The sequence below is a fragment of the Mytilus californianus genome, unplaced genomic scaffold (assembly GCF_021869535.1).
Source record: "Mytilus californianus isolate M0D057914Y unplaced genomic scaffold, xbMytCali1.0.p SCAF_10, whole genome shotgun sequence".
In the NCBI taxonomy this organism is placed as follows: Eukaryota; Metazoa; Mollusca; class Bivalvia; order Mytilida; family Mytilidae; genus Mytilus; species Mytilus californianus.
In genome coordinates, this window is record NW_026262582.1 from 37,479,323 (window position 1) to 37,493,171 (window position 13,849).

The 13,849-nt window shown below is 32.3% G+C and overlaps 1 protein-coding gene across 2 annotated transcripts in view; it reads right to left on the minus strand.

The window, feature by feature from the left end:
• The window catches only part of LOC127718053 (uncharacterized), a 65,574-nt gene that overhangs the window by 23,136 nt on the left and 28,589 nt on the right, over nucleotides 1–13,849 (minus strand). Inside the window, exon 1 of one of the 2 annotated variants that reach the window (XM_052223955.1) lies at nucleotides 8–48. The exons of the other annotated variant lie outside the window; for it this stretch is intronic. The gene's annotated coding sequence lies outside the window, so the exon portion shown is untranslated. Of the gene's footprint in view, nucleotides 1–7; nucleotides 49–13,849 lie in introns of those variants that run through there. 2 annotated transcript variants of the gene reach the window in all.

The window sequence follows — 13,849 nt, forward strand, 5'->3', positions numbered from 1 at the left end:
AACTCACCAATACAGGTATTCTTTATTGGACTTATTTTCATTGTAAAAAACTGGGTTTTAAAATACGTCATTGGCTATTTTCGTGTAACTGATTTGTATGTGACAATACGAGGACTGTTATACAAAGTATAGGTCGGTTCCACCTTAGAGCTCATCGAGCAATAAAACGAATAGAATTTACTCTGAAGCATCAAAGGCAACAAATGCAACGGATTAACCAATCATGATTAATTATTCGACTTTGAAAACCGAAATAATTGTTCAGACTCATGAGCATTCTTGCTGATACCGGTAAACGTAGATGAGTGTTGGACGAGAGAGATAAAACGCATCTATAGGGTCAATAATGTTCTATAAAACAACAGAGCAAGCACTCAAGTAAGTACAAACCTGATCATAAGACTAATTCGGAGAGTCACAATCAGGGAAAATAGGACGGTATTGTGGTTTGATAATTGAAACGTATCCTTCGTCATCTGTGAAACATATATTTCATAACGATCAATCTACTCGTGATAGCGTCCCTAAAATTTACGAATGAATAATTTAAACTTGGAAATATTTGTTTGATTGCTTCTGTGTGAGCAGCAATCCTATATCAAGAAATCATAATTATTTTATAGGAAATACAAGCCCTGGAACATCGTATGAAGTTGGAGATATATACTACAATTGCTGGCGTTGCTGCAATGTTGCTACACAGAAATGAAAAGGTCACAATTGGAAAGCGCAATTCATTGTTTTGTTTTTAAACGACCCTCATAGAGTGTTTTTAGATTACATTATGATATGAAACAGACTTAACTGTATCTAATGTATCCTTTATTTCAAGCTTGATGGGATATATTTGTGCAACATAATACCAAACTTTGAATTATTTATTGAGAGCTAGGATATAGTCTTTATTGCTGGGATTAAGAGGAAATGATTATATATATTAAGAATATAAGCGAGGGTATATTCTTTATATTCAAAAAGTTAATACGTAAAAACGTAAATGTTCAATATGTTATATAGATACAATGGATAAGCGTGGATTCTTGAAAAAGAAACCATGAGCCCGGAGGGCGAATGGTTTGTTTTTCATGAATCTACGCTTATCCATTGTATCTATAACTTAAACTATTGTGTTAATTTCTTTTCAAAATTAAAGCCTTTTCTTAATTAGAAGGTATTGTAAGTGAGTTTAAATAACCATGTTATCGTGTCCAACGATGCATTGATAAATCTCAGATCACAATTAATTGGTTAACAAATACAAATATAAAACTTTTACCTTTAAAGATCTTTATATTATCAGGCATATGAATATTATCTGTTTATACAAAATAAGACATATTCGAAATTATTTCTAATAAAATTGAAAATGGAAATGGGGAACGTGTCCAAGAGACAACAACCCGACCAAAAAGCATATATAAAGTATATATAATAAGTATGTTATCGAAATTTTTCTAGCATTCTAGGCACATCACGATTTTCTCGCATAGGAATTTGCGAACAAACCTTTGTAAAATTATGTAGTAAAACAGATGAAATCATACTATATTTATAAAACAAAAATTGACAAATAGAATGTAATCATTTTTCTTTCAAACATGTGAAATAGCCAATAATAATAAAAAAAACCCGGTAAAACTCGCTATTATTACAAAAATATCCACTATAACTTGCAAAATTAGAAAAAAAACCAGGATAACTTAAGAATTGGAACAACAGAGAGAATACAGGGATTCGAACCTAAACCGACAAATCCCGATCTTTAACTCATTGATTTTAACCATGCTAACCTCGCGGCTACCAACTCATACTATACGACTGCCTATTGTGTCTATATAAAGGTACAAGCCCTGTGTGTCCGATGAACCGATGTATATCAGATGTTCATTTAAATATATATAATAAACATCTATAGTGTAACCCATTGGTAGCCGAGAGGTTTCGTCGGTGTGTTGATGTCAGTCACGCATAACAGATTTCAAGGGAGGGTTCGATTCCCAGTGAAGGCATATAAGAATTACAAAAAATAAAGGTAAGTTTTTAAATAAATTCCATTAGTGAACAGAAATCAGTAAATTAGCCAATTCATACTTAATGAAATTAGGCACACAAAGGAAACAATTGAATATAATTTGGTGAGTCAATTTCAGCGGCAGATTTAGGAAGCGTTGATTCTAGAAAAAGAATCCACGGTAAATGAATGGGCTAACGTCACCACAATGGTTTAATTTGATCTCTTTTAACACAAAATATAAGCACACATTTAATTCATTTAAATACTAACAGAGAAACATGATCACATATACCATTAATGGTGTAAATAAGGTTATCTTGATGTAGCTAAAGTTGATTTGAGAAGTTTCATTTATATTCTCGTCGAATTCTCCGAGTTTCATTTTTGTTTTTATCAATTCTCAGAGAGGAATATCGAACAATGATGCATGTTAAATTATTTTGTCATCATGAACTTCATTGGATTCTATGGAGAGCAATAAAGATATGTTGATAAATTATCATTTTGATTGAAACTTAGAGGAAACGATGGAAAATTGAACGATTAAAAAAACCTCATATCACGTTTTAACTTATTCTAAATGGAAAAGAGAGGCGAAATATACATTAGGAACCTCCGTCTCGAAAAGAAACCGATAACGCCATGGATAAAAATGAAAAAAAAAAAATACCAACAGACAAACAATAATGCACAAAGCACAACATAGATAAGACTAAATCCATTGAAATGTGAGAATAAAAAAATTACAAAATACTGAGCCTATCACTTAAAAGCTGTTTTCAAAAGTTCAATAAGGCGTGCATCGATAGAACATGTTAGGGTACGTTTTGAAAAAAAAATGAATTATAATACGTAAATGTATCTTCACATTTCATTTCTCTTGTAACAAACGTGAAATTGATGTATCTATCCGATCCGTCAGATCAGTCGAGAAAATTCTTTTAATAAGTCTGACAGATGGATTAAATGAACTTGATAAGTACTTGACATGAATTTGATTTATCGATGACGAATTGTTGACTGTTCACTGATCGCCTAAAAAGTAACGCATAAGGTTGCAAGCACTGTATAATTAATTGCAATCTTATCTGAATTTAAACATAATAAAATATTCAGATATCTTCATCAGAGGAGTATTCATCAAACATTAAAAATACGGTACAAAAGACTGAATCGATTTTAAAGATCTCTATTTGTTTGATGCTGAGCATACTGAATTTATACATTCGTGTTAAAATTTTGCAGGAAAAGAGAACATGTGCGAATTGGCACCTGTAATTGCCCATCGAAAACGATCTAACTAGTAACCAGAATTTAGACTGATCGACTAACAAGGAATTAACCCAATTCTAACAAGATAAATTAATATTTAAATAAGATTCAAAAGAATTTAAACCATTTTTATTTTAATCCATTGCAAATCACTTTAATACTATTACAACACAAACAAAATCTTTAGGATCGTTGTCATTTTATCAAGGTTTTATGAAATACAGCTCATCCAGAGCCAATAAAATGACTTATTGATAATAACACAGAAAAGAATAAAATATAGGGATCTTTAAACAACAAAACAACATTTAATTTTCATCATATTTTTGTTTCAAACCACCAACGAAGAGGTACATAGAGTAGTTAAAACCAATGAAGAAATAATATTGTTGATGTTAAATGAAATCTACAAAATTAATGTAGATACATTTACTACTATGTTGTTGAAAGACACATGTCACCTCAAAACGTAGAATGATTTATGACTATGTTTGTATTACTAACTGATACAGTTTTAATCAGAAGATAAAAAGAGGTGTAATTATATAAAACAGAATATGTGATTGGTTGTGTACGTTCTATAAAGGTACACACTGATTTAAACAGGGCATAGTTACCTTCATTGTAACTATTGATTTAAATCTTACATACTTCAGCTGTCACGTGAGGGTTTATATAAGTGCATGGCCATAACAGATTACCTTAATTTGTAATACTGGAATACACGTTTTATCTTTAGTAATAAGTAATATTATAAACATTTCTACAGAAAATTGTGTCTTAATCTTTTACATTGTTAAGACATTGTTTTAGAATGTGGAGATACATGTTTGTGTTTAAAAAAGGTTGGGGAGAATTATTTTCTTATGAAAAGTGAGAGGTTTTCCATTCTACTTTTTTCATATTTAGCTCATCTGGACTTTTCTCATCACTTGGCGTCCGTCGTCCGTCGTCCATTGTCCGTTGTCGTCCGTCGTCCGTTGTCCGTTGTTGTTAACTTTTACAAAAATCGTCTTCTGAAACTACTGGGCCAAATATAACCAAACTTGGCACACTCATCATTAAGGTATCTAGTTTAAAAAATGTGTCCGAGATGGTCGTCATGGCTGAAAATAGAACATATCGGTAAAATGAAGTTTTTGGTTTATATCTCTGAAACTAAACGCATTTACAGCAAATCTAACATTGGGTAAAATGTTCACAGGTTTAGATTTACCTGCCCTGAAATTTTCAGACAACCAGTTGTTGGATTGCTGCCCCTAAATTAGTAATTTTAAGGAAATTTTGCAGTTTTTGGTTATTATCTTAAATATTATTATAGTATCAAATATCTAATATCAGCTAATCTATAGTAACTTATACTATTAATTATGATTTTAACCTTATATTATACATTATTTCAAAAAAACAGTAAATACTGATGAGCGACACAAGCTCTTGAGAGCCTCTAGTTATTTATTGCTTCTTAACTTTGGATGAGTCAGGTGTTTGAATGAACGACTTTGTCGTTAAAGGATGATCTAATTGCAATTAATTCATGCAATCAATTTAAGAGAGTTTGAATACATATCGAAAATACATGTTATGGAAAATTAAGGTTTAGATATATAAAAATATGAATTGATTAAAATTAAGAATGTAATTGGGAATATGTCAAAGAGACAACAACCCGACCAAAGGACAGACAAGAGCCAAAGACCGCCAATAGATCTTCAACGCAGCAAGAAAATCCCACAAAAAGCTCTTTTGTGGTATGATTTATCTAGGGACAAAAAGAAAAACCCTCGTGCGAATGTTGTGTATCTACGTAAAGAATGACATACCTCGGTGTTTATAACCTTGGACCTCGATGATATTTTCCAATGAAAGAAAGATAGCACATAACAGACTTGCCAAATCTAAGTATGTGATATTGAAAATTTAATTTAAAACATCTGACTTATCTTATTTAAAAAAATAAAGACGTTAATTCTACTGAAAAAAGACATAAGGTACCAGCTTAAGGAATTTTTGCTGTTAATTATATCAAATTTATTACTCTTCTTCGCAATATAAAATATATTGTTCCGGAGTCAAACTTTAACATCAGACATTGTAAACTTTTTTTACCCTTCAAAATAAAATAAAAAAAAATATAATTCTGACAGCTGATGAAGGTAAATAGTCATTTTGTAGCTCCAACGTACTACTGGTATTCAGAGCAGAATCAAAATGTCCATCTTTTGGTGGTTTCAGCTTTTTTTTGGAGACTTTTTTCGAAGATTTAAATGGTCATCAACTGACTCGTTATATTCTACCCTTCAAGAGAGATTGAAAAATGAATCTCTTTTATGTTCGTCAGAAAGGTGTGCATTTGGACTAGCATGTGTATCAAATGAGGTTTTTTTCTATCATTTAGATGTATCACGATAGGTGTTGCTTTTTACTCGTCAATCCAAAACCATATCAAATGCAAAATCTAGCTTTGAGGTAACTCTGCTGTGCATATGTTTGTGTTACATACATGATCTATATTTCAAAATTAAGATAATGCAAAAAAAAAAATTAAAACAAAAGGTCATAGGAAAAGCATATGCATGAAAATCGTTGTCACATCAAACAAAGTACAAAGATTTGTTTTTTTGTAATAAAATTGAGAATGGAAATGGGGAATGTGTCAAACAGACAACAACCCGACCATAGAGCAGACAACAGCCGAAGACCACCAATGGGTCTTCAATGCAGCGAGAAACTCCCGCACCCAGAAGCATCCTTATAAGAATGCTAAGCGTAATAAAAAAATTTTAATTGTTTTTATTATTTATATACCCTTGGTATTTACTCAAATTCAGATTCGTTTGACGTTTTCTTTATCTTAATATTTCATTACTCTTACCAATTCGTAATTTTGAATTGTAAATATTTTCAGATCTAAGATGTGTGCTTATTGTTATTTTCAAGTATTATGCAAGGTATACTTTATTGTTGTTTTAACATGGGTAGGCATTATATTCGAGATTATTTTTGCCCGAGCGATAGTGAGGGCTAAAATAACACGAATATAATGCCTACCCATATTAAAACTACAATAAAGTATAGCTTGCATCAATTATTCTGATTCTGATTAGGACAATTACGGTAATTTCTATGTCTGATGTGTATAGGAATAGATCGTTTGTGTAGGCTCTTCTGTGAACCTCCCTTTTATGTTTGTAAACAAGCAAACGGCATGCAATGTGTTTTTTTTTCAGAAGGAGTTGTTTTAAAAAGCCAACATGAACGTTGTCGTATCTAGGTCAAATATGTCAATTACGAATTGTAACACATTGTAGTTAGAAACAGCATTTGCATCGATTCATTTATGAGTTTTAAAGTGTTGTAAGTTATTTAAATACATTAAATGCATGTCAATTTGATAAAATTCATTTTTCTGCAGTAGTCAATATACGCATGTGCAAACAAATTTTATTGGATTTCGAGCATGGGTTTGTTCTCAAAGCGAAAGAAGCACGTCATATTAGAATCGTAAATAATTGGGTTACTTTCTTAGTAAATGTTTTTCATCCTTTCAGATGGCTTTGAGTTTGATGATTTCGAGATACCAGAAGACATATATTCTAGTCCAGATGGAGAACATTCTCTTTAAATAGATTTAGAGGTCAGCAGTGATGTATTACAAACTGATGGCACGTTTCAAGAGAGTATTGGTGAATTCATGGAGATCATTATAACAAAGAAAAACGGAAAACAGTTATTTCCAGAAAAGGAAGTTACAGCAATAGCACTGCCAGGCGATAACAAACAATGTATGTAACAACTATGAATATTATATATACCTTTTTATGATTTTTTGTCATTGGTTATAGTTATTTCAACGATATGACATATACTAAATTTATAATTTAATCTATGAAAAATGAAAACAGCATGATATAAATTTCATGCATACAAGGCGCATTTCAAGATTTACCTTCATCAGGAACGCCCTAAGCCGAACATTTGAATTTTCCTTGGAGTTCGGTATTTTTTGTTATTTTACTTTTTAGTAGGTCCAAAAAATAACAAATAAATATATCATCTAATTATTTCATAAATATCAAATTTACATCGGCAAGAAAAGCACAACACTGTACTTTTTGCATGCAAACAGGTCAAAAGCTCATATTGTGCTATGAAGATAAAGTTTATAGTCGTTATAAACCTCAAATTGTACGGTTAGATATAGAGCTCGTTTTTATAAGTTTATAATATTAGATTTAGTTTAAGGCTGCATCAAGGTATAGGTCGAAAGTAACAAAGATCTCATAATGACAACAAGATACTCGAGCCTTTCTAAAATTACCGAAAGAAAATATATGTACAAATGATTTATAATGTTATGATCGTTATCAATTTAAATGACTGACGAATCGTATATGTATCAAACAGTCCTTTTCAGACAATACTGTTTTATCGATACTTATCGTAGGCACTTCAGTTTGTTTAAAAGTTTTGTTTTGTTTTGCACAAATTTGTCTTTTATTCTTTTATATTACAGCAATAGGGACACAATGCCCAATAAAGAGCTCTGCAGACGACAGCACTGAAGTCAGTGCATCATTTCAAAAGATGGAATTAGATCAAGAAATGGAAAAGGACAAAACTCCGACATGTAAATCTGAAACTGAGCTTTTGAGTGAGTTAGGATTAGAAATATATTACCCTGATAAAATAGCTTTATTTGATATTGTAAAGATCCAACCAAGTCATTCTAACATTAAGCTTAATAATATCCCATGGGTATTTTAGAGAACATAATTTCTTTGATCTATAATGCTCGCGATACAATTTTAGAAGAACGTTTAGAACATTCTAAATGTGTACCTGATAAATTTGATATGCAGGTTGACTTTTTAGATGATTTACTTGGAAGTGATGCATTATTAAATAGAGTGAATCCAATTGATTTGACCGTTGCTATATTCAATTGTTGTTCTCCAGTAGTCAAACAGATTGTTGCCTCAAAAATGTTTTTGTGCCGTCTTGCCATTCCATTTGTCTTTCCACAATGCAGAAACGAAGCCATGTTAGTATCTATTTGGCCTATTCGACTAATTGTAATAGAGAGAGAACTATCTCATATTGGTGCTATTGATTGCCCTTGTAATGTTGTATCATTTGTTCGAATTGGGTATACGTCAGTTTCGAAGTCTAGAATGATTAATGAGATAATTTCAAACCAGTATCATTGTACATTCTTCAACAAAGACAGTCCTCTTGGTTCAACTACAAGATGGATAAGCAATGGATTGATTGAAATGGCCTGGTATATACCATCATCGAACAGTAGACTTCTTTCTTATGTCACTGCATGTCTCAATCTAAGAGGTGATTGTGATGTATACAGACCACAGCTCCGTTTTATGTCTCATTTCTCAGATGCTATTGTCATTATGGTGGATATTCATGAAATAAAGAACGGACGGTTTATGGAGCTAATTACAGAAGTTTACAACACAAACGTGATGGTCATTTTGTCCATTGATGCTTTCCGGTGTAATAAAGAGTTGTTGAAAAAAGAATTAAAAACGTTCTTAAGTAGAACATCCATGTATGAGACCCGAACTAAAATAAATATCATGGCAGTGAACGGTATTGTAAGAAATATTTCTGACGTAAAAAAAGAAATGAGAAATAACATTTCTGAATTGGTATCAAAACGTTCATTGTTGTCTCTCTGGCAGAGGTTGCAAGCAGATATGTGTGAAGAGATGAGTTTAGACGAAAACAAGATTGTATACAGTACTATGAAAGAAGCGGCTGACCAAATAACGAGCTTTATTCCAAACATGTGCTCGAGCATTAAAGCACAGCTCTTACCTCTCCAGGGTGTGCCTTGGAAAGAATGGAGCCAGAATTTAAAAACGGTCAACAAATCGTCCAAGTACAAAACTATGCAAGAAAATGGTCTTATCAGAAATAAAATGATCGAAGCCAGACAATCGCAGTTTCATATTTGTGTAAATCTCGGTCCTTTCATGAGCATGTTTATTGATAAAATACTACAGATTTTACCATACGAAAAAAGAAACTAAAGTGTTTGTTGTTTGGTTGAAGATGTTTTTTGATGAACGATCGCAGCATATTCTTCCAGAATATCTCGAAAGATACAAGTCAAAATGGCAGGAATTGAAATCTGCTCAAGACCAAAAAGACTGTACTGTAACAATTGATAGATTGCAACATCAACTCAGTGAACGTGAATATGAATTAGCGGAAGCTTCTTTTGGATTTGAACATTTATGCCGCGAAATGGGCCAAATGTACGAAGCTATGATGGAGAGTAAGCTACCGACACCTGTAAAATATCAAACAAATAAATCTGCATTACCGCATATTAGCGCAAAACTTCTATTAATGGGTCATCCTTTTGAAGTAATGGACGGGGACACAGCAAATGTACCATTTCTTTGGGTTAAAGCAGTTTTGAAAACGTTAGGGGAAAGCATAGGAGATAAAAGGCTACTGGCATTGTCCGTGTTAGGGATACAGAGTTCTGGAAAGTCAACTTTACTGAACGCAATGTTTGGTTTGCAGTTTGCTGTAGGCACAGGACGTTGCACACGAGGTGTGTTTATGCAACTTGTACCAGTTTTAGACAAAACGAAAGCTTATGACTATGTGCTTGTTATAGATAACGAAGGTCTTCGAGCTCCAGAACTAGCACATGAAAAGCGCAGTCATGACAATGAGCTTGCTACATTTGTGGTTGGATTAGGTGATGTTACAATAGTCAATGTGAAGGGAGATAATACAGCAGAAGTAGAAGATGTTTTACAGATTGTTGTTCATGCCTTTCTCAGACTAAAACTTGCAAATGACCGACTGAACCTGAAACAAAAGTGTGTGTTTGGTCACCAAAATGTCTCAGCTCCAGATGCCAATGATAAGTTGACACAACAAAGAACACAGTTTGTAAGAACTTTGGATGAAATGACCCTAGCGGCAGCATCGGAATTAAAATATGCAGACATCAATACTTTCAGACAAGTAATCGATTTTGATAGCCAGACAAATGTTTGGTATTTTTCCGATCTTTGGTATGGTGATCCGCCAATGGCCCCGGTAAATCCGGGTTACAGTACATGTGTAAATAGAGTTAAAGGCGCATTGTTCTTTGGTTCATCATTGACGCAGAGAGGAACATATTTTACAATTACTGATACCATTTCACGAATTGAAGATTTATGGAACGGTATTTTAAAAGATGACTTCGTTTTCAGCTTTAGAAACAGTTTAGAAGTAAAAGCGTACAACAGTATGGATCAACAATGCCATTAGAAAAAATACGTTCTGGAGTTTGTCAGGTCTGAGGCAAAAAGCATGCTTGTAAACTGTCTGAATGATCATGAATTAGAAAGTGCTTTTCTAAAGATTGTAACTCAGGTTGCCACCGAATTAGAAAAACAAGTGAAAAGCTCATGCAACGAGCTAGATTCGTTTGTTGAACGAAGTACATTGAAAAATGTCATGATGCAGTGGACCGAGAGTAAGAAAAATAGTTTTATACTTTTAGAAAAAAATCTTGTCCTTAAAGCAAAATATAATATTAGCAATATTAAAGAAGAAATTAAAATCCAGAGATTGAAATCAAGGGAGAAGACGAATCACGAAATGAAAATTAACGAACTTGCGAGAAATCTTGCAATCGAAATGCAGGGAACAATTCCTGAAAGAGATAAATTAGAAAGAACATTTAATCATTTCTGGAGTTCTTGGATTGACCAGTGGGGTATACAAGATGACATCGAGTTTTTGTCTATTGCCGATCAAATAAAATTCCTGTTATTTAACAAATTCCCATCTCTTACAGCATTCTTTAACGCCGACCCATCATGTGAACATTTAAGGAAACTTGAAGGAAGTATAAGCTCGCATCAAATACTAACGAAGCATTTCAGTCGACTAACTAATTGGGTGGTATTTGGAAGAGAGAATTCCGACAAGTGCAGGAATCAAACTGTGGACATAATTAATCAAACTTTCCGAAAAATCTATTCAAGGTTATTGGAACTCGATTCACAAGATATTAGGTTGGACATTTCATATGTCACAGAAATAATGAATATAATCAAGAATGACATCGATGATCATAATGATCACACCAGGAATAGCTACAGATATAATTTCCTTCCACCGTGTATGGCTATGATTGTGAATCATGTTGCTGTGCATGTTTCAATTTTTTTTACGAAATTAAATGAAAGGTACAATAGAAAACACAGCCCTAAAGGCCAGATGGAAAGTTACAAAGGAACTGCATTGGCTTTGTTTATAAACTTAGTAGAACAAAAGACGGAAGACGTAATAGCTGCTGGGTTCTTTAAGGAAGCAATAATAAAAGCTGTAGTTGAACATGTCACCGAACTGTTGCCAATAGATGTCCAAGAAAATATTTTGGTCTTGTTTGGCAATGCAAAATTTAGTTTAATGAGGGATATAATGGTTTACTTAGCAAATGCCCAAAAATTTGAAGAGAACATAGAATTCATTCACGATCCAACCACTTTCGCGAAATCATGGATAACAAAGCTTACAAATGACGTAATGTTCGAACGTAAGGGAAATGTAGAAACAAAATATTCGTATTTATAATTACAGTATATCAACAGTAAAAACGTACAAATGGCATGAAAATGATGAAGAAGAGGAATGGAAATACTACAAAGATTACAAGAAATTATATCCTGATTGGGATATTTTACCATCGTCTGATGTTTCAAAATACTGGATGTGGGTTGTTTGTAAATATCAGCAAGAATTTGCAGACCTGTATGGCTTTAAACACCCAGATATACCAGCCCATTGGTTGAACATTACCAAAGAAAAAGCAATAGAAAGTATATCAAGCACCTCCTAAACTTCATACATTTTCGAATGATATGGCATATCATGAATTCAGCTTCAAGGAGGTAACCCAAACTTTGGCTAAAATAGATTTGGCTCGTTTTGTTTTCATTAAAGTTTGACAAAGTGTTTACTTTGACCAGTTGACAAAATTAAAATAAAACAACTGGTTTGAAGGAATGCTGATATCACGAAGTCATTAAATATATCTTTTCGATTAAAAAACCCTCGAAAAGCAATAAATTAATTTTGTTTGATATGACATATATATTCCTGTACATTTTGAGATTATTGTTGTGTATATTGGACGGTTCTGTCCGCCCTTGCTATGCTCTTTTATATCACCCCTTTTTCGGTGGGGTACGTGTTGCTCAGAATTAAATTTTCTGTGTTTTATTTTATGCACTGTTGTTTGATTATTTGTTTTTTTTTCTTATTTTGCATTGCGTTGTCAGATTGTCTTCGAATTACGAGTTGCATGTACCTTTATATTTTTTGCATCTCTAGATCTTTTATTGAAACTTTTTTTTTTAGTAATTACTTTCATGTTGTATCATAACTTGAGTTTGTTTCAATGGTTTTCCTGGAAATTTGACATGTTTGTAGGTATTGGTAAATATTACACGCTATAAGTTTAAAAACAAAATTTTTATACAAGTATTCTTTTTAGAGTAGTAATATTTTGACCATGTATAAATCCCAAGCATTTTTTTCAAATGTCTTGAAATAAGAATAAATTATTTCCATTCTGTCAGAATTGTGAATGAAGACTCGCGTTTGATTGTAAAACATTTTTAACTGTCATTCTAAATAGTTTGGCTGATAAAATTAAATCCCGAAAAGTGTTTTAGACGGAAGAAATCCATCAAGTGATATTTTCATTAAAGGGTATAAAAAAGTGCTTAATTTATCAAAAGTCTAGTAGCAATTTGTTCTTTAATGGACTTTTAAAATATAAAAAATCTACAATTATCTTCTTTAGGTTAAACATGTTGAATATCGAGCGTGGTTAGATGTATTTTCATTTGGTCAAGTAAAGTTTTATTTTATATCTCATAACGTATCTAAACCGGTGATTTTTGTCACTTAACCTGCCAATCTTAGCAATTTTTACTTTACCGGGGGGTCTGACAATACTTTTGCTTATTTCGACAATGAATGTGTTTCAACATCAGTACTTTGTTTATCATATATAACAACAACCACTGTATTGTATAGGTATTTCATATTTAACATAATGGTTTGTTTTTCTGGACTTTATAGAATTTTACTCCTCTGTAAAGCTATTTTATGCAATATATAAACAAGCATCTACGAATTATCATTGCATATGTTACATAATAGTGTTACTGAACTAGATATAACTGACTATCTAATTTATCTGGACTGTGTATGTTTATACATATATGTATATTTATTATGATTTTTTAAAGACTTTGATGTACATATAATTCGTAACCTAATACATGAATATAAAGCTTTTTCTAAATTGAAAAATACATTTAGTGTATTATTTCTGTAAATTTCTTTTATGAAGGTCGTTATTTACATTTCAAGTATTTTGACAATCTCTCTCTCTCTCTCTCTCTCTCTCTCTCTCTCTATCTCTCTCTATCATTTGAATCTAAAACTGTACCTCCTCAGTCAAATAGATAGAATAGATAGAAGGAAAACGAATGATTGATTGATTGATTGGTG